We start from the raw sequence: 21,426 nt of genomic DNA on the forward strand, positions 1-21,426 counted from the left end.
TAAGTTCGAATAAATCTGAATCAACGAGTATATAATAAATTAATAAATTTTATGTGTAGAAAATAATACATTTTAGTGTAGAATTATTTTTCATAAAAAGTCAAGTAATTAATCAATTATGGAGTAAAAAATAAAATTAAAGATTTAACCGTGAAGGTGAATAGAGATGCACTATAGACTTTATATAAATATATAAAAAAATCGTAATTAAATGTTTAAATTTATTTTTTACTGTATAAATGACTGATAACGTGACTTTTTAGTGAAATTAATTCAGCACTTAAAGGGTTAAAGAACAAAAAAGGACGTTTCGCAACTGTCAAATTGTGTTTAAGGGCAAAATACAATTTCATTTCCAGTGAAAATATAAATTAATTATTTTATACATTTTCAATGGCCTAGTAAGTAAAATGATATTTCTACAAGTGAAAATATAATTTCACTTAAAAATATAATAGTTTAATATACATTGTGATGCAACTGTTTTTTACTGTACATATAGTATTTTATTAAAGTCTAATATACATTTTTTTCAACGAGACTTCCCTAAATCTCAAATAAAATACTGTAAAAATAAAGAGACACGCACAATTTAGTTGTATTACATAGATAAAATTCGAATCAGAATTTAAAATTATATCATATTTTGCGCTACTAATATAGCATAAAAGAAGTAGAAGAAGAAGATTCATAAAAAAAACACATTATTGTCACAAAAGACAGATATAAAAGGACCGACTCTAGAAGCAAAAGTCTTTCAACAAAAAGCGAAACTAAGTTTTTTGAAATACATTATCATTATTTTCATGATTTTTTGTTTGATTATATTTTTTTTAAATAATTATTTTTGTCGAGTACTTTGATTAGTTGCATATGATAGTAGTTGAATTGCTGAATATATATTATAGAAAATTTAAACATAGGAACAACTAAGATAAGTTTTAATTAATTTACATTACAGTTTCCTAATTCAAATTTACCAGTACATTATTTATCGATAGTATATAATCTAAAATAAATTAGCATTTTATAAATATTTAAGAAATTCGAAATATTTTATATTGAGTTTTAAAGCTTAGCAAAATTAATATTTTTATTACTGAAAATATAATTTCATTGGTGAAATCGTGACTTTTGAAAACCATAAATTATAACCAATAAAAAAACTCTTTTTCAGTAATAATTCAATATACGTCTATAGAAAATATTAATAAACCACAAACTTTAATTTTCACTAAAGATGTGGTTCTGAACAGTAACGCGATTGGTTCTAAATGAGCTGATCTTCCATTTGTTTAAACTTCTTGGAAGATTCGCTTTACTATATATTCACGAATCACATTCGCACTTACGATACATATTCTATTTGGGCCTTGCTATTTTATAAATTTAATATTTATTAATTATTAATATTATAATTTTCAACAGATTACATTTACTATTAGCAAAATAATTTATTCAAAACTAGTTTGTAAATTACAGTGAAATTTTGAGTTATAAATGACTTGAACACAAATGATGAACTGCGTGTGAAATGATATACGAGGTGTATTTATTACAAGGGACAGTTGACGTCAAATGGTACTGTCATAGTACATGTAAAGTACCAAAATAATTTAGTTATTTTTAAAACTAAATGTTCACTGATTTAATCGGAAAATAAATATTTATTGATTTAATCGGAAAATAGCAACCTTACAAGTTGAGAGTATTATGTACGCGTGCCGTAATTGCTTTCAACTTATGACATACAAAAAACGGTGGATATATTACACGACATAATAACGTAGAAAGTTTAAAATTATCATACGTTGTAAACGAAATTATTTTGAAATTTACTTTTCATTAAAACTTGAGCGTATATTGCGCCGAGACTATATTTCCTTGAAATTTAATTTGTTAAATCTGCACGGCGAAACACGTGTTGACAGCTCCATGTATATATATATACTATATACACGTATATAATTTATATTATTATGTATGTATATCATAAATTTATCATATATACATACTGGCGTCTGTCTATATATTTTTATGTAATATTACATAATCTAGCTAAGAACAAAACGTAATCTTACGTGGAATATAGTGACAAAATAATTGTGATTTATAAAATATATTATATATTAAATAAATTATGAACACAAGGATGTATCTATTATTATGGCATTATAATACACTTGTGCACAATTGAACTTCATAGAAGTGCAAGACTATTAATCTTGAGCTTATTAAGCAAATACTGGTGAAGTTTATTGAGGTTGTGATGTAATGCAGACTATTAATTCGTGCTCAATAATAATTGAAGAGATTGGAGAGATTTGCATATCTATAACAACACAATACTCAATAAGCATATATACTAGTCTTTGCAGCGACTTTCTATGCTAAATATAGAATAATTAACTAATTTCTGCAGCAATAAATATACGTTAAATAACATTGGCATAATCATTTACCAGTGAATGTTTATATCTGCTTGTTATTTATAAATCGTTTACTTTAGCACGGTATCGCAATTTTTAACATTATTCACGTTTATATTCATACATAATTAACATATCACAACACGCGTCTTTGATGTGTCAGTTAAATATGATACAAAAAGGTTTGTTATTTTTTGTATATCACGGTCCAGTTAAATTTTAACTCAGCGCCGACAATGCGAACGTTAATCGCCGCCAAATCAGATTTAACGCTTTCCAGAGCTTTGCTTTTTTGGAGGCTTCTTTTTATTTATTGAAATTAAATTTTACACGCATAACATAATCAACCGGCGGTTCTCAATGTTCACGTTCGCGTGTTTAATTCTTCGGTTCGGATTATGAATTTTAAACTGTTGTGCGCGGAAAGCGATCGAATTGAAGTGGGTTGGGTTGAGAGGGATGGAGGTTTTTGCACCCCTCGTGTGCGATTTTTGTACTAGCTATCCGTTGTTTTCGCGCAATCTCGGATAACAATCAGATTTAATTTCAGCGTAACGAATCCGCGCGTCACGTTTCGAATATGTTATGGCGGACGTGTGCGTTTCGATGATTCGGACGTACGCAGAAAATTATGGCGTTAATATTTTTTCATATATAGAAAAAACACAACTGACTAATCGACATTAATACCTTAATATAAGACTCATAGTTTACTACTACTAACACGATTTATAAGCAACAAAAACTCCCATACAGTGAGCTCTGACGTCTTGAAATTTGAATATCTTATTAATTCAAAAATTTTAAATTTTCAACTTGAAGAGTCATATCTATCATAAGCTTTAACCTTTTGAACGCGTTAATCAAAAATAATATTTAATTTTTTTTTTTTTTTTTGAAAAATGCAAATTTTTTCTTGATACTGTGTTTAAATGTTCTGATATTTTCATTTTTATTTATTTAAAATGATATTTTATGTTAATTCGCAAAAAAAGTTTTTTCTTGAAAAGCATTTTTTTTTACTGATTTTTGCGTAAAGAGATAAAAAAAATCAATTGGGCGACTTAATTCAATTTCCGCGTTCAAAGGGTTAAAATAAACATTGTACAAAAATATATCTTGCGATATTATATTACTGTGTAATCGGTAAAAACTTGCAACGACTCTATTATATGGAATGTATAATTCGGGCTACGCTACCTTCAGCGAAAATATTTGGGCACCGACTATCTTTTGTCCACGGTTTTATACATGTGCTTTTAGAACTGTTAGTGCATGCACGCTTAAATACGCAATCGTTGATTTTACATTGTTAGATTAGACATAAATTTATTATTTATCTAAAAGGTTATTATACTACAGCAGCAAGTCCCATTAAAAACATAAATTATTGAACTTTATACTATGCTTAATTTTGCAAAGTATTTTTTTCAGATATTTCTAATATTTATTTTGAAAATTTCCCCTTTATTTACAGAGAGCTAAAATATCGGCCCACCGTGGTAATGCAAAGACTCAAACGGGCCGAAATATCAGCTGAGCACTTTTTAAATGAAATTTATAATTGGCGATTTTTTGTGAGATTTGTGCGCCACTTCAAAATAACAATATAACAACATTAGTAATAATGTATTTAGTATGTAACAGTTTAAGTTTAAGTGCATTTTTTGTTCTTTGAAAATCTTACATAATGAAATATCTATTTTTGTTATAAACAAAAAATATATTATACGATAATAAGATTCAGAAGTTTAATTAAAAATTGTTACCAACGGCTTTAAATTTTTTTTAAATAAATATTTGGTCTTTTTTTGTTTTATTAAAGTAAAATCTAAATATTTTTCCTTCTTTTGGGAACAAAAAAATCACATTAAAAATATATGTAGATAGCAAGATTTATTAAAAAAACATAAATAATACTAAAGTAAAACGGTTTAGAATATAAAAGTTAATTTCCTATGCTATATAAGCCGTGTAGCATTTTTATTTTAATTTGGTCTAGCTAAAATTTTTTTTTAAAATACTTATTTAATCAGCATTAACCGGTATATTTTTTGACAATAGCATCTATTCAAAAAACAGCGTTAATATATAAATTATATTTCACATCAATGTAAAAAAATTTTTTTTTTTATGTTCCTTATTTTTATATAAATTTTAACAGAGCTACATTTTTTATGTTTTAAATAGTCGTCTTCTGGAAAAAATGCGTATCAGACTGGCAAACGAAATTAGCCGAAATATTCAAAATACAGTGAAATCGCAGTATAGCGAAGGACCAAAGAAAAAAATCATTATACTGAAAATTCATTATATTGAATGTAAGGAAGATGATATATTTTTTTTAATTACCATATTACTACAGCATCAAAATAAGATTGCTGAAGAACACAATAAAATTTATTGAAAAAATGTTTTATAAAAAAAGTTTGAGGGTCGGCGAAACACCATGAATATCGCTTGAGAACACATCCAGCACACGCCAAGTCAAGTACGAAATGAATTGGAAGAAATATTGTGTCATTCTGAAATTCGGATCAAAATACTTCGTTATACTGAGATCAGTCTTCGTTACAATGAAAACATTTTGTATGAAAGTTTTTCGGGGACAAATTGAAGATTCGTTATACTGGGAATTTCGTTATTTCGGTATTCGTTAAAATGAGATTTCACTATATCAATTTTTAGAACAGGTTTAATTGTCGATATAAAACTACGGTAGTTATAATCACATCAACATAATACTTGTTCTAAAAATAGCTCTTGTAAATTTTTTTACCAAATTTGTTAGTAAAAATATTTGAACGTTTTAAAATATAGATTATTTTGTTATTTATGTGGGACATAACAAACCTTCAGGATATGATAACTGCAATAGTTTGATTCATTTTGTAAAATCGATTTAAATTAAACATTTTTTTTTTACATTTTTGTTCATTTATGAAATTTAAAGACACATGTCTGCAGTAGTTTTAATCACATTGGAATAAAACCTATTCCAAAAATAGTTAATGTAAATTTCTCGGCTAAGTATGTTACAACCTAATCCGCTACTTCATTTTAAAATTGCAGTTATTAAAAAAAATTATAACAAAGATTTTTTTTTAATTCTATATAAAATAAAAATTTGTTATTCCGGTTAAAAATCGTGGAGAAAAGGGTAAAAAATTCAAAAATATTCTATAACAGATATTAAAAAAAAATTAAATTTAAAAACACTATTGTATTTAAAAATGACCACAGAAAAAAAAAACAAATCGCAGATTTGCTTCTAAAAGCTTTTAAAATACTACCCTCTATTTTATATTGTAGGTACTATTCTATACATATTTAACAATTTTATATATTTAAAATAAATATGCTATTACACAACTCTAATTAGAAAGCAGTCTCATGAAGATTGTTGATGTAAATCCTAATTGAGCTTCGAATGAAAGCTCCACAATGTTTATCTTCACACTTGATTTTAAGTATGTTTTTAGAGCAATTTTTAATAATTAAATATGTTCAACGGAACCCTTCTTTACGACTAACCATTATTTATTTTATCTCAATGATAGTGTTATCATTAGTGAATCGAACTTAGCATTCATGCTCAACGTACCAAAAACGGCACGGTCAACTGTTTGAGTGCTTGGATTCTGATGATTGTTTTTTGATGTTAGACATGGCACATAACGCTTTATGACTGTGTGTATGTGCATACATGTATGTGTGTATACACACTTGTGTTCATAACTTCTTGTCGCGCTGTTCGTAAGGAGCTTTAGTACTTTGGTACGAGAATTTAACATTAAGCCTCGCCGTCTAAGGGCTTTTGGGTAGGTACTGAATGTTGCGTTTGTGGTCGTATCATTCGACTGGGATCACTCGTCGAAGTTCGAATCCAGCGACAGAGGGAATCGCGTTTATGTGCCTTGTTTATGTGCCGATAGTAAAAACGAAGCGAATTATGTGCCGGCGTCTGAATGCAGCGCTTGTTACCGCGTGTTTAGCAGTAAAAACCATTTTGGATTGAAATATAAAGTTGACAAATGGACTCGAGAGCATAGTCGTTAAGGCATTTGCCGCCTTTCCGTATTTTATGAGGGTTTATTCGTATAATATTATTTTTAGGCACGATCACAAAATCAAAACAACAGCTTCAACGTAAACAGAACCAAGCGATATCAGATGAAATAAAATATATATATATATATATATATATATATAGTTTGATATGAAATATTATACTCCAATAAATAGCAAAACATCACAGAGCTTTCAAAAGCTCCTCCATTGTCTTATATTATGTCAGCAGTTGATAATCTGTACACTTTGAATTTAACGGCTGTCACACGCACGTATCGTTTATATACACAAATAATATAATATAAAAAATCGATTACAAAACCTCCTATTCATCATTATTGCTTTTTATTTTTTAGATAGCATCGGAAAGCTCTCATAATCGGTTCTGCTATTACGAAAGCATTAGTATTTCTGCTTCGTATGATATATAAAAATATAAACGGACCATGAATAATGGATCAGTTCGACGACGATTTGACGTTTTACGAACGATTTTCGATAGGATAATAGATTACGGCGCGGTTAAATACAACAGTTAAAACCTCGGTTAGTGTAACGGCAGCGAAGCGTGGAATTAATAATGCGGATATTATCGACCGAGACGCCTTCAGGTTTTAATCCGAAATGTTGTACGTTCTTTGGAATAGATTATGACTGTAATTATGTGCTGTTTTGGGGTTGATTTTTGGGTGAAAATGACAGGTGCGATTATGACGAACTAATGAATATTTCGTGTGCGGTTTATCTACGAATCTACATTGATGTTTTGTATACAAAAGTTGATGTCCGGTTTTGCTGTGGAAATATTTAATTGCGTGAATACATCAATCCTTCGTGCTACTACTTTGTATGCAATCAATCCAGACGCAAGTCTTGTTGCTTTTATTCCAATTACTTTTTATTACAACCATGGGCTAAATTGCACGTTACACGTGCTTACAAAAAATAAACAAAAGTGCCAGAAAAGTCATCACTCCCACTACACAAAAGTGTTGCTCAGTGAGTACACGACGGGCATTAATAAAACAAAGCCGACGAAGTGAGTTACAGCCGTGTTTGGACTTGGTAATTTTCGTCTGGTAAGTGACCAGAACAGTAAACCGACGAAAGAGAGCAATTTCATACAAATATACATACATACACACACTAGGGAAACTTAATATCCGTTCGTACAATGAGCGTGATTCATTTTTTACGACGTAACAAGATAAATTGTAACATATACACGTCATATGTGACTGACCAATTATTGAGCATCATTTGTGTTTAAATAATTCAAAAGGTTATGAATATGTTTTAATTTAAAATAATTCAATGAAAAGCGGTAATGTAATTATCATGCCAAATGAAGACTAAAGCTTTCCAAGCTTTCCGAAATTCATAGAAATTGTTCGGTTCATTTAAAAACTATTTTCGTTTGTTTATAATTTTTTTTGAATTATTTAAATACATTTGAGGGTTCATCTTGATTATTTCCATGCAACGTTTTATGTTTATATTTAGTTCCTTTTGTGTCTTTCAAATAAAAATCAATCAAAAAAAGATATTATGATTTATCGATCAATATAACTAAAAGCACAATATGTTAAAAACAGTGATTTAGTATTTTTTTATTATATTATAATGTGTGTGAGGGGTTTCAACTACCTGCACAATAATTAAGAGGTCATTCTAATGATAATTACGAACAAACGAAGACGTCTTGAAAGTAAGAGTAAAACTCAGTATTTTTTACAATAATGGAAGAAAAATCTCGTGAGTTATTAATTGTAAATATTTAATAGCACACTCGTTCTGAGACATTAATCACAAATTAATACAAAAACCGCCGAAAAAGCTACTCTTTATTTGGAAAGGATGCTAGCTAGATAATATATTCTATTCTGCTCATATTACTACCGTCGGAGTAGCACTTTTTTTGAAAAAATGGTCAGATTGATTTCGGCGGTCGAGGCACCGCCGGTCGTCATCTTCTCAAATATGTTGCTTTCGCCACCACCACGTCATTGTTGTTGTTATGAGTGACACCTGGCATGTGGCAAAATAAATCGGCCCCAATAACTATTTTGTGTTGTAGATTTTAACTACATATATATATATATATATATATATATATATATATATATATATATATATATATATATATATATATATATATATTTATTATTATATTTTACTTAATGTTATACGTATATTTAAAACCATAATTATAATATATACACGGACAGACTAAATAATTTTGACAAACCACACAAAATTATAATGATTTATATTTAATAAGTTGAGGCATTTGAAGAAAGAAAAAAAGTTGTTTCTTTAAGCAGCACATAAGATGGAAGAATATAAATTTCGCAGTCTTACACAGAGAGAGTAGAAGAGACTCACAATTTTGTGAGTTTATGTGAACTGTCATTAGTGTTTTACGTTTATATACATTTATATTATTTTAGCGTGTAAGAATTCGATAGCAATACTCAAACGGCTTTCTACAATTGAGCTTTCGGAGAAATTTGTTAAAAATAATGAACATCAAAATTTTACATAGAGATTGTCGATTGCGAAAAATACGCTAATATGACACGTGTCGCCGCAACTGACTTTAATGACGTGACATACTTCATTATAAAGTGGAGCTTTTTGCTCGAAAGCTTTCGCTCTCAACGAAGAAGCAACATTGTTCCATCGATTCTGAAACAGATGCAGTATGCATATACACTATAATGATACAGCATAGTTCAACATTCGATGCAAAACCATATCGAATTACAGATCGTTATCTCACGTCTAAAATGCACAACTTTCAAAGTATCAAACAATAACAATAAAAAAGCAATATAATTCGCGATACTCTCGCAGCAATCAACTGCTCGTAAAAACGAACGAATGAAAAAATAATAGCGCGTACAAAATATACACGGATTCGCTCTTGCGAAAGGAAAGGAAAAAATCTTCTGGGTTTTGAAAAATTCACAAAGGATACGCGATGACGGGCTCGGCGTAAATTTTGTATGAATTACTAAAAGCTTTTCGTCGAATGTTTACAAATCGACTATCAAAAAGCGCTTCGAAACCCTTTGCTATGAAATAATAAACGTGCGTGTCGCGTGTGATTTGGTCGGATCAAAAATGAAAAATTTACTCTCGGGAAGTGTCTATCGCTGGTTGTATTTATACCGTATGGTTATGGCACAGCAATGCTAAGATGTAATAGGATATTTCTGGGGAATGCTGTGCTTGCTCTCTTTCTCTATCTCTCGGAATGAAACTCTAATGGGAACCTAAAAACACTTCAACGAAACGCGACTGTGTGAAAGACAATGCCTTTTATGATTCTACAAATTTATTAAGATGCCACTTCTTCGTTAATACGCATCTGATTTCAGAAACACTAAAGGAAACTTGGATTAGTCATATGTAAATACATACAGACTTCCGCTAAGTTATTATTTTTTAAGGCCAATTGAAAGTCAAAACAAAATCATTTATACAAATTGACTTTATAACTATATTTTGCTCCCACTACACTCTCTGGAAGTTATCAGAACCGAAGCTACAACTGAAGTCAGCCGAGATCTACGACTCCGAGTAAGCGCCCACTGTCGCAGATTTCATATGCCCGCGAACTTCGCTGCGTGCATGACGTTCGGACGGCGGCTGCTGTGACGTAAAGCCGTCATATTTGCGCGTGATCGAAAAAAGTGCCAAATAATTACAATTTTTAAATTGTCACATTATTAAAATTATGCTACTGATAATCATAAAAGTTTATGTGGGCACTCACCAATACAATATCAATGAAAACTTTTCGGTGGTAAATATTCAATTTACGCAAAATCTTTGTCGGCTTTTGCAAAATGCCATAAGGCATAAAAATGATACTTCAGAACACGAACGCCGCATGTGTGACTATCCTAGAATTTGTCGCCATCGATTCTAAATAAGAATTCGTTATGGTGTGACATTTAAATAAACCGATCTAGGAAAATACATAAGGATATTCATAACGATTTTTTAAAAAATCAAGTACCACTAATTATTTTTTAATTATTTAATTTCATATGAAAAAATATATAATAACGATATATGCTAGATTCTAGCATATATCGTTATTATATAGCATATATCGAACATATGCAATTAAATGGGCATCTTTAGCTATATCAGTTGCCTCATCTACTTGTATGGCGAATTTCGAAGTACGCAGCCGAGAAACTAATTGATCGCAAATATCTTCAGATATATCATTGATTCTTCTTTCGACTGTATTATCAGCAAGCGGAATTTGTTGCAACTGTTTTGCATATGATTCGCCGAACATTATTCGAACCATATCAATAGCTGCTGGTAAAATTAGAGTTTCTCCTATTGTATGTGGTTTCTTACATTTTGCGATTCGGTAAGAGACATGGTACGAAGCCAATAATGCATTTGGTGATACAGAAAGAATATTTTTAAACTCATCCAATTTTCTTTCAAAATATTCTATGGACTTATCAACGTATTCAGAATGTAGAGTTTCATGGTGCCGTTTTAATTTGACTGGTCTCATACTATCTGAAGCCAAAACTTTCGAACACAACAAACACATTGGTTTTTCCAAGCCATCTATTATTATTAACTAGTGAATCCTAATGATAAATAGGATGAACTGTATTGTCTTTTCTTGGGAGCTTTACTTCCTTGTACTTTTTTGATTTTATTCCCACTAGTATCAGCATCAGTAAAATATTTTATTGATATAAATTAAAATCAATGATAGTTTAAATAAAAAAAAATGAAGTTTAAAATATACTAACGATTATTTTCAAGAAGAAATCACGTCAGAAACAATTAAAAAAAACAATATCACGCCCTGCCGACACGCTTCAGTTGACACGAGTGACATTTAAATTTGAGGTTATTGTTTTATGCAACTAGCGGTCGTTTTGTGTATTACCGAAACAGAGGTTTGCAAACGCGCCATTTTTAAATTTCTCCGCTCCAGATAATTTTTTTAATAGGAATTAAATATATGTTAATGTAAAAAAATTAACATTCATGCACTGAATTTTCACTGTTACGTTAATATATCAAGTTTTATTCATTTGTAGATATTATGGTATAAAAAATAATTCATTAAAAAATGTTGGCGCCTCCCCTGGCAATAGTCCACGCCTCCCCTGGGAGGCGCGCCTCCCAGGTTGGAAACCGCTGTGCTAGAAGAATATACTATCAAAAATATAATTAATCCCTTTTGGTGCCCTAAAATATTCAAAGATGTCAGTAAGAGTCTGTTGAAGTCCCCGATAAGCATGTGGTATTATAACTTGACCATGTGACCACGATGCAGAGCTGGACATGCGTGTTGACCATAGGACGCCTACGCGCATACTGAAATTGAACCGAGTTACTCGTTCTATCAGTTTGCGAACCACCATATCATTATCTCTCTCACTCTCGGCACTTAACACGCGAGAGACCGAAAGGGGAAGTATCTCACCGCTCGCGCTCGAAAGAGCAGTTCCGACTTCGGTCCCTTTGACTCGAAAAATATGCCGACAATGTTCGGAAGCGCTCGAAGCTGGCCAAATCGACTGAATTACCCCCCACTTTACCTCCCGTTCTCGGTAACCTCAGACAACTTCCGAGAGATTTTAGAGCAGGCAGAACCGAACTCGAGCGAAGTAACCCACTATATTCTCCGTCCTTGGCCAATCTTGGCCAACTTCCTGAGTGTAGTGCAGGCATTACGCTATACATTATAGGTAAATATTACAACTAAAAAATAGCATATCTTATATTTAATCGAACAACTTTTAACCTTTGTAACATAAATAATTATCCGCGGCATTGTATACAATTATCCAACTTAAAATATTTTTAATATTTTCTATTAATATATCAACTGTGTAATTTATTAATCAGTGCGTCAACTTTAATTTTTATATTTTTATATAGTACCAAAAATGTGATTTTATTCATAATGGCAATTGAAGCTGGGAATTATAATTACTTTTAAAAAAACGACTGATTTTATTGTGTGACACAAAGATGTATGATGAGAAAGGAATATGTTTTTCTACTAAAGAAGGTACTAACGTATTTTTTATTACAATTAAATATTTAATCTGATGATTAGGTACATTTATAAAGTATAGGGTTTTCAAAAAGAAATGAAAATTTTACGTTAATGAAGGACAGCAAAAATACTTGACTGTCTTAAAATATTGGCTCTGAGCTTCAAAAAATTAATTGCGATTGGGATCTGAAGATTATTTGGCATAGACTAAATTAAAATATTTTAAGAGACCGCAGTGAGAGTTCGCAGCAAAATAGCTTATGCCATATATTCTATTCAATACAGTGATACCTCGAGTTACGAACTTAATTCGTTTCCGACGTCGAATTTCAGATACATGCGACATAATAACCAAAAACACTAAACAAATAGTTACAGCGCGCACAAGCGCGGTGCATCACGGTTCGTGCATCAAATCTAGGTTCGTATGTAGAGGTCAAAAAGAGATCGTGGTTCCATCGTAATAATCTAACTAACTTTAAACGATAAACAAAATTAAAAAATTATCATAAAAACTAGAAAAATGTAAATGCAAAATATAGACCAACCCAATAGACCAGTGCAGTAGTGGGCGACCAATACTTGAAAGATCTGGGTTCAAATATCATATGAACCACGATGTGTTTGAATTTTTATCGTGTCTAGTAGATCAGAGTTAGTGAGTATTAAATAATTATGATCCTAGATATCCCTAATCTCACGGATGATTGATTAAAAGCTGTAATAATTATTTAAAATTAATAAAATATATGTATATGTGATTTCAGTATGGTGTCTCACTATTTGTATGTTTTGACTGTTTACTCAGAAAAAAAAGATTCACTATATATAAATATAATAAAAATATAAAAATTAAAATACTTATTTAATATGTAAAAGTTCTTCGCAGAATCCAATACTTATTTTATATACGCGAGAGTTAAAAATATAAAGCATTTTTTAAAATAACATAATAAAATAAGCAAAATATTTTTCAACTAAAAACACATTAATATAATATAATATAAACATCATATTCTCGTTTATGAAAAAGTATACGCTACATAATATAATAAATAATCTACAAGCAACAGAACCAAAAGTCGATAAGCATCTCATATATATTTTATGTAACACATTCACTAACACCCATATGAAATGATATTCACATTATTTTATTTATAAGCTCAACATTATATATATATTTTCCATACAGACATTCAACGAAACGAGACTTTATTAGAAAAACATATTTCAATATTCGCGAAACTCAATTTTACAACACACATTTTCTAAAACATATACATAAATTCGACACTCACCAGAATTTCATATGTATGATACATACGTTCATGTGCTGGGTGTATCGTTTCGTTTTCATTACGTTTTACGTACCGCCCATATGCGGTCCTTCAAAAAAATAAGTCTATCATATAGTTCAGAGGGTCGTGCCCTTTATATAAATTGTCATGGAGAGCCACTTTGCGACGTCTGGGAAATTTCTTCATTTAGAAGGACGACAGGTAATGACAGATAGCCGCAAAAAATATTCAATCGAGATCGGTCTTCTGAGGCTAAGTTACAAATTTTCGTTTAAACTGTCACTGACGCCAGATGCTGTCGGTTAATCGAAGATAGATGTTGGCCAAGCGTGGACACGATAGGGATTTTGCCCAATTAATATATTATCATAAAATATACTAGATTAGAGATTCAAGGGCATAATATGTTATTAACCAAGGAGCATTAACAAATCCTTTGTTATCTCAAGCTCATATAGTATTAACATGTATGTTAACCTCTCACCATTCAACGGTGCCTTGAAAGTTCCAACATACTATCAACGTCCATTTACATACACATCAGCGAAGACAATAAGTACGTACAGCTTTCAGCCAAGTTTCATAACCAATATGTCGTTAGGCGCGCAGTTTTAATTTTCACCCGACGTGTATAATTCGCAACTGTGGAAAGTTTCCCGGGCACACTTCAATTTATATGCACACACAACTTGCAACCCGACCTTTGTCTCGCTTACTCCTTTTCTATCGCAGTGTTTCCCAATATTTCTAATGAAAAACGTACAAAAAATGGATACAATGATATATTGAAAATCTAGAAAAAAATCTGGTTACATAAAAATACTAGAGCAAGCATCGGTTTATTGAAAAATATCCAATAAAGAAGTAATAAAGGCGTTATATTATAGATAATAAACTTATATTTAGGAATATTATCAAAAACTATGTTATAATGAAAGATGATTAATCATGTGTGAAGATTAATAATAAATATTTTAAAAGGCAAGACAGGTCATGTGTGACGTCATCAGGGTAAGGTACAATAATCAGGTCGAATACAGCAATTTTGTTTTTAGTTTTATATAAATAAAATACCGTAGAAAAAGTCTGGGGTAATTTATTTATTTAAAACAAGTATGAAATTTCTGGACAATCATAAATCAAATTTTAATTTCAATATATACGCATAATTCGAAAACAGTGGCATCTATTGATTAAAAACTATTAGTACCGCTTACAATCAATAATTGTCACAATGCACGACGTAGCTCGATTTTAAGAAATTAATCTTTACGATATCTATGAAACTAGAAAAATTTACAGTAGTTAGGAAATATGCCGAATCGAGAATTCTTGTGTTTCGAAAAATTTGCTGATTTTACCAGAAGTTTTTTCTAGAGAAAAAAATTATACGAATAAATTTTAATGTTTTACAACCGCTGCACAATAAAGGTTGGGTCCGTGCCAAATGTCTGAGAATGTGTATTCTTTCTTGGAAGCTTTTATTAAAAAAATAAGCATCAGAAAAACCAAAAAATACTGGTCGTTAATTTCGCATAAAATATGATAATTATAAACAATTTGCGCTCATAATCTTGCGCTTTGCACTCGGAACTATGTTTTTTGTTAGTGTAACATTTGTAAATATTTTAGCTAAACAATTCATTATTTAGCAAAAATATTTTTATTGCTTAACAGATGAGAATCAATGTCAGGCATCGTGTTTCTAAAATTCTAGATAGGACTTAGAAACAGAAATAAATAATTATTTTTTTAATGAAAAAGTCCAATAATAATTATTTAATTAATATATAAAATATATTCTATTATACATAACTATTAATACTTAACTTTATTAACAAAAATTTCGCTCGTTAAGAGGTTTTAATAAAAAAAGTATAATATAATTCTATTATAGAACATTTTGACCTCTTTTTCCATGAGAAATAACGTGCAAAAATTTATTCTCCAGAGGATGCCTAAAATCATTTTCAAAGAAACGTTGAGAGAAAAAACCCAACTAAACGCAGAGATAAATAATAATAAAATAATCATAAACATATATGTACATACATAAAAAAACATTTTGAATAATGGTTGAGATGAATTCAGATCATTATTATTTTTTAAGCTGCGTCGTTTTTTAGTTTTCTGCAATAGGTAATATTTAGAAAATAATTTTAAATTAGTAAAAAAAAATATATAAATAAGTGTTTGTTCATAGCAATGTTCTTATAAACCAGAAGAATAGTGCTATGCATTTATAGAAGATTAGTATCTAAAACTGTTTAAATAAAATAATTATCGGTAAATCGGCGCGCGTTGGGTGCCTATAAAAAGAACAAAAACTTCAATGCGCAAAACTTCTATGACTTTAAAAACAAGAAACTCATTTCAAGATGCACAAAATAAATTTACGTCCACAATGTTTCGTTTAAAAATAAATAAAAGGTATTATAAGTCAATTTTAAATAAAATGCTTTGAAAATATTTTAGAGATTTTGTATCTAAAGCATTTTGTACACAATCAATTACAATTCGTAATATATATGACAAATTCATTGTCAAAAATATTTTTAAATACATTGTCAAAAAGAAAATAATTAATTAAAATCATAAAATTAGAGATTTGTGCAGTGAGATTATTAATTATGTTCACAATAAAATACAAATTACAATAATTGTATTTTTATCTGAGTCGATATTAGTTATAAGCTGTATTTAGTTATTAAAATTCAGACCATACGTCACGATAGTAAAATTCATAAAACATATAGTAATTTGAAAAAAGGAAAGACACAAATCACATATGTAAATTTTTCAGCTTTCCGTATGTATACGAGAAAATATTAACATCTTAATGCACCGTATTGAGCAGTTGGACGGTCATCGCCTGAGAAGAGTTGGCAAGGGCTCCAGTCCTAGCCGTTACATACAAGAACAGAGGACGCGAATGAGAACTATGACAGCATTTGGAGCTGCTTTAGTTCTCAACCATATCTCTGAGCAATTTCAAAAACTATTTAATTACATATACACGTATGTGCGATGACAAGTAAACGTCTCCCAGCGCTCCTAAAATGAAAGCACCGACAAACAATAATCAAGCACAAATACCGAAGGAATTTACGGTGTACTTTTTCGATCCGCAATTCATTACATTGAGTCATTACGCTACAAATCCATATAATAGTATGCTGCGGACTAGGGCATCATAAAGAGTGCGCAATACCAAAGCGCGATTATTAATTTTTAACATATAAAATGATATTATATTTAATCACACAATTACAATTAAAATATATTTCTACTTGTCCATTGTTTTGCAATCTCGCAGCCACAACTACAATCTTATCCCAAGTTTGGGGAACGCCGCTCTATCATATTATACACACACACATCCACGCCGTATCCATGCCCCTCGTCGGCTTTGAGCCGGGGCGAAACTGAACTGGCAACTAAACTAATTAAATATCTCTTAATGTGTAGTTCCAGTCAACTAAGCTTTTCTTTGAAACGCGCGAGCTTTAATATTCTCCGCGGGAACGTCTGCCGCCGGAGTGCTACCTGGGCAGGTGATGTAACACAATACTAATTGAAGAAATTAATATATTCTTGATGCGAAAGCACAACGAGGGCGTACGTACATACCTATCGCACTGTGTGCTTCGAATAACGATCGAAATCGGGGCTAATGTCGCTCGCTGTGTGTGAGATGATTATTGTGTGTGGATATTGGGGCGTTTGTTTTAGATGTCATCAGACGGAGGCTGCGATTGATGTATCAAGTTACTGTGACGGATTGTGCAAATGAGGTGCGTTAAAAATTACAGCTCTGGAGATAATTAGATTGAATTAATGACTCGTTTGTATAAACAACCACGAGAGAAATTCCAATATATATGTATATAAGACAAATATAATTACCATTTATTAATATCGTAAGATTACTATTTAGCATCAAAAAATGTCATTTCATGACCAACTCAAAAGCAAGAATGTTGTGCAATAGATGTGACCAGTAGATGCGAAGAGAGAAGCGGCGGCTCATGCAATCTTCGCTAGTCTAAAATTGAGTCAGCCTTCTTTTGGTTGCAGTAAGATGAAGAGCCCTTGATGTTTTGATGCATTGGTGGATTTCTGAGATAGTCTCAAACGAAATGTCTTAGATAAAGTCATTAGACGAAGTTTTTATTGAACAAATTGTCGTTGGTCTATAAATCAGACTAGAAACCGCTGTTTCGAAGGCAAACCCGAATGCACGCTTTATCTTTTCTCAAAGCGAATAATTTTAATTTATAGCATGTACTTTGTGAATTATTCTATTAAAAGGTGTATTACAGTGGTGTGCCATTTTATCAAATAAACCCATTTTTGTTAGACGGTTAAAACGCATTAACACATGTTAAATGGACTTTTATATTTTAATAGTATAAGCTAATCCCTCCAGTTTTGTATAAAATAGTGGTTTAATTGATGAATCTGTATACAATATAAAATTAATAATAATGTAGTACTTCATCGCACAGAAGTATTCGATGATAATGATGAATCAACCACCTTACATCGACAAGATAATGTTGAATCAACCACCCAAAGAAAATAAATTTACTTGAAATGGGAAGTTCCCCATACACTCCTCATATGGCACCAAACGATTATCATTTATTTCGATCTCTGAAAAATTATCCTAATGATAAAAAAATTGATTCAACAGAGCAGGTCAAAAATATCCCTTGATGAAATTTTTCCCTAAAATCCAAATTTTATATAGTGATGGAAAAAATAAATTGACTAGTCATATCTAAAACAATGGACATTATATATTAGATTTAGTAAACGTTGTTCCAAAAAAAATAAAAATAGTCTTTTATTGTTAAAATAATGGAAAGAACTTACGCATCAACCTAATATGTGAAGAATTACATCAAATATAAATTAGGATCTGAGAGCTCCTTAACCCTTCAAATGCCAGTGACTTTTTAGTGAGCTATCTCTTCACGCGTCTCTTTCTAATTTTTTTTATAAAATACTTGATTTACTGATAAATTAAGCTAGGTAGTACCATTATATTTATAATTAAAAAATCTCAATACAATCTCATTATGGCTAAAACAGATGACCAGCTATATTGTTTCGGATAGTCTCTATTGCGATCGAGAGCTGAAATATGCATCGGAACAGCTTATCATGGTCCATCGTTGAAAACATATTTATATAGAAAATCAGAATAGCCCAGATTATCACTTGAAACTATTTTATCAGTTCGGTTTTGTAGCAGAAAATCACTACCGTTACATTGCCAACATTACCTAGCTCTGATTAAATACAACACGCATACCTCGCTCATTCGATTTGCCTATATGCGTTCGTTATAAGGAATGCAGCGTTGAATATAATTACGTCGAGGGGTTGAAATGGGGTTAGTCGCAAAAAAATATGCGATGGCGCCTTTATTGCGTTTGCCTAAATCGCGTTTGCGATAATTAAAACAGTCGATTGCGCATAGTAATCGCGTTCGCTAATCGTCGGAATTCGCGGGGATACGGACGCAAAATAAACAATTCGTTTCCGCTAGTATGGAATCTGACAGATATTCCAATTATCGGATAATTGGAATTCTGCGAATATAATTGGACTTCCGTGTCGTGTTGATTGATTTTTTCAAATTATCCAAAATCAACAGACTGTCGAGAATTTTAGTCATATTTTGATAAGGTCATCGCCGCGGATTCTAATATTTATTCAGGGACGTCATTTGGGGAAGGCATGTGGAGACATTTGCCCCCCCCCCTTAAATTTGATCAGTCGTTTAATAAAATACTATGAATTATAATGAAATCGAAATATTTTTTAAAAAAACGACCAATGACTGACTAACTTTTGCCCCCCTCCCCCCACTGAAAAAATTTCATTTTAAAGCAAAAATTCTCGGGTTGTTCCTTAAAGGAAGTAAAAAACCAGTCTCGAATCTATACCGAAAATATTTTATTTTAGTGAAATCGTAAGGGAATACATTTTCACTGTTACGCGCGATCCGATTTTATTGCTTTTGACGTGAAATTTTGACTTCTGAGAAAGGATAATTGTTTTTTGCATATCCTATTGGTCAAAATTCGGTTTAGATATGGTTAGATATTTCGATTCCTTCGTCATTTAAAAAACCTGCCTATTTCGCAATGCAACAGAAACAATTTTTCTGTTCGTCCAAGGGAATGTTTTGCGTTTTCGTCCACATTTATGACATTGTGTCGTATAGGGTTGCTGTGCAAGTACTAACATTTTTTTATTATTCTCATCACTGATTAATGAGACACGTTGAATTTTTGGACTACTTAAGTACAAATAGCAATTTTCCATTTAGCAGAAATATTTTTTATTTGAGCCATTTTATAAAAATCACTGTTTTGCACGGAAAAAATATTAAATACTATCGAATTAATCCATAAATGACCATATACAAACAACTATGATAGATAAAGATTAGAAAACAGAACATAAATATTTTATGCAAATGCTTTTTACCAGAACCACAAATTGCTGCACACCGAATACAGTCTCATTTGTTCAATCTGTAACTGTATCTTATCCTCAACCTTTTGGGTATAAATATATTCATTTTTTTCAAATATTATCATCATTTTTTTCTACATTAATTGCTAGCAAAATATCAAAATATATGGTCCAATTATTTTGTCACACCCCTATATATGACTGTATTTACTAGCTAAAAGGGTATACTTACATACTATTTTTATGGTACCAAATAATTACTTAATATCATGGAATTTATAAAATATTAAATCTACGTACTTCACAAATACGATGTGGCTAAATAACGCATACCTAGGGCTGGTTTTTAAGCAAAATTACCACCCCTGTGGGGCGGACAGACAAAATTAGGGTGGGGGACGATCTCGCTCATTACGAAAAGTTTCTGGTCACATTTTACATTAATTAATAATAATATTCTCGGCGCAAAAGATAATTTCGAAGTTAACCGAGAAGTTTGCGTGATTTACTAACGTTGTTATTTAAATATTTCGCGGAAAGATTCCTCAGCGTCACGGCCGCTTTTCGCGATAGAGTGTTGCGAAATAATTACCACAAAAATATAGTTGTTGTTGTTTTACGAACGAAATTGCTACGAAGGAAAAGGCGTGTTGTCTTTTAGGTCGCTATAGAATATTCGTAGCGTCTATTGACATGGAATTATAAAACGTTTAAAAACAATTTTAATTATCAAATCAATCTTAAAAACGTAATTTTATTATGAGAGAGTTTCAACATTAAACATTAGATATCTGCATTTAAGAATTGCATAATAGAATATTTTTGAAAACCATCAATTAACACAAAAAACTCGTTAAAGCTTTTTATTCATAAGCATGAAATAATAATGGCCTTACATCTAATAAGCATTGTTTGTAACTATCGGATAATCGTCCAAAGAAAGGCCACCTAAAACTTTAGCTTTCACAAATAGTGAAGCTAAACATTAACGCGATTGGTTATAAATAAGCCTTTGCTCCCATTTGTCCAAGCTTTCTAGAAGCAGCATTATAAACGATGTGACACTGAGTACACA

The 21,426-nt window shown here is 30.9% G+C and overlaps 1 protein-coding gene and 1 long non-coding RNA gene across 2 annotated transcripts in view; both read right to left on the minus strand.

Moving 5' to 3' along the window:
• Window positions 1-21,426, minus strand: part of LOC148229133 (uncharacterized) — a 357,476-nt gene that overhangs the window by 270,935 nt on the left and 65,115 nt on the right. The window lies entirely within an intron of this gene.
• On the minus strand, window positions 2,733-6,471 carry LOC148229135 (uncharacterized). The gene is made up of 2 exons (XR_015811369.1): window positions 3,566-6,471; window positions 2,733-3,276 (listed from the first exon to the last, which is right to left on the minus strand). It is a non-coding gene; the product is annotated as an uncharacterized LOC148229135 (long non-coding RNA).

Source organism: Plectrocnemia conspersa, unplaced genomic scaffold (genome assembly GCF_051122295.1).
Source record: "Plectrocnemia conspersa isolate PC_06_02 unplaced genomic scaffold, ASM5112229v1 ptg000011l, whole genome shotgun sequence".
Lineage (NCBI taxonomy): Eukaryota > Metazoa > Arthropoda > Insecta > Trichoptera > Polycentropodidae > Plectrocnemia > Plectrocnemia conspersa.